Source organism: Nuphar pumila, chromosome 1 (genome assembly GCF_984573655.1).
Source record: "Nuphar pumila chromosome 1, dmNupPumi1.hap1.1, whole genome shotgun sequence".
Lineage (NCBI taxonomy): Eukaryota > Viridiplantae > Streptophyta > Magnoliopsida > Nymphaeales > Nymphaeaceae > Nuphar > Nuphar pumila.
The window spans coordinates 13,419,991-13,421,647 of NC_143249.1; the positions used below are offsets into that span (position 1 = coordinate 13,419,991).

At 41.1% G+C, this 1,657-nt stretch overlaps 1 long non-coding RNA gene across 1 annotated transcript; it reads right to left on the reverse strand.

Moving 5' to 3' along the window:
- Positions 1-239: 239 nt before the first annotated feature.
- LOC149848023 (uncharacterized) lies at positions 240-1,173 on the reverse strand. Its single transcript, XR_016432556.1, has 2 exons — positions 1,019-1,173; positions 240-490 (listed from the first exon to the last, which is right to left on the reverse strand). It is a non-coding gene; the product is annotated as an uncharacterized LOC149848023 (long non-coding RNA).
- Between the last annotated feature and the right edge of the window lie 484 nt (positions 1,174-1,657).

The following is a 1,657-nucleotide window of genomic DNA, read 5'->3' on the forward strand; positions in this document are numbered from 1 at the left end:
CCCACCCACATGAATCCTAGCTACGCCCTTGGATGTCGTTATTAGCTTGATTTGTCAATCCAGCTTACAGCCTAGTTTATTCAGGCAGGCCTATTTCTCTCACTCGACCAAGTTGGGCCTGCAGAAGCATAAGGCAGGCCTATAGTCATTCATCTAGGCCTCTGCCTCGTAGTAGAGGCCACTGGATCTCTCTCTCTCTCTCTCTCTCTCTCTCTCTCTCTCTCTCTCTTGAAGAGGAGTTCCGAAGTATAACATTCTATTTTCATATAAAACTCGATTTACATGAAGTGGTCGTTGTGATTGCAACTATTGTACAGTAATCAGTTATGAATTGGAGCATTTTTTGCTGCTGCTGAATAGTCCGTTGCTGTGAAGTCAACCAGTTCTTTGTAACCCTTTTCTTTTTCTTCTTTTGTCAATGACTCCTTCACCACCTTCCCTGCACTCCAGTGTCCACCATCCTTGACTTCATTCGGGAGTACCCTTATCCCTGCAACAAACCAAATAGTTTTACTCCTTTGCATCTGATAAAACGTGAATTGATAAGAGAAGAAAGAAGGAAGAGAAGGCGAGATTTTGTGTTTCGGCATTGAGCCTACGTCCACGGGGAAAAGAACAGCTCTTGTGATTCACTGCGTTATATTGTGCATCAGGGTACATCACGTATTTATAAGGCATAAGGGATCGGCTGTGGCCCTTATCTTTGATAAGGATTAATCGTGTCACACGTTATCCTTGATAAGGATAACATGTGTGCTGTGTGCGACATATGAGGAAACAGACTGTCTGTTGCGTGTTATCCTTGATAAGGATAACATGGGTGGTGTAACTGCATATTGCATGTTATCCTTGATAAGGATAACACAGGCAGTGTAACAGCATATCGTAACGTGATACACCTAGCGTGGTCACGTTATCCTTGATCAAATGATGATCTTTAACAGCATCATTAAAAGAAACCAACTAGACTTTCAACCACAAATTAAATTCAATACTGAAAACCCAAATGCTTTCTCACCTTGGATTGATGTTGCACTGATTAGCAAAACTGTGAGTAGGAAAACTTGAAACTCGAATTGTACACACGCCATTAGACAGAGGAGAAAGAATTGAGGAGAAGAAAAGCAACAAAAGGAGGTAGATGAGGCAGAAAATGTGAAAGAAGAAGATGGTGGTGATGCATTTCTTCTTCTCTGCCTCCCGCCTATATATAGCTTTCATGAATGCAACGGCGGAAAGCAACTGTACCACCGTGCAATTAAATAAAAACATGGAATAAAAATTCAGAAGTAATATTTAACATTTGACTTTCATTCAGTTCTGAATCGGTCTCATGTTTCCTGCAAAGAACAGAGTGAATTCGATAGTGAAAGTCACAAACCAACTCTTATAAACACCATCTTATGTCATTGTAAGAGTTTGTGTAAATCTGAGAGAATGGTGTCACTGGTCTGACGGTTTGAGACATTTATTCGTTGATTAAAGTAAATGAGACACAAAATCGTGGATTCATGTGCTCTTGCCCAATTGCAGAGACACAATGCATGCACATGCTGGTTTCCATGCTTGCTCCAAAGCGTTCATAAGAAGCCAGTGAAGATGTTCAGCCATGCATAATCCATCAAGAAGTTTGGCAATGTTGGTGTCCCACATGGAA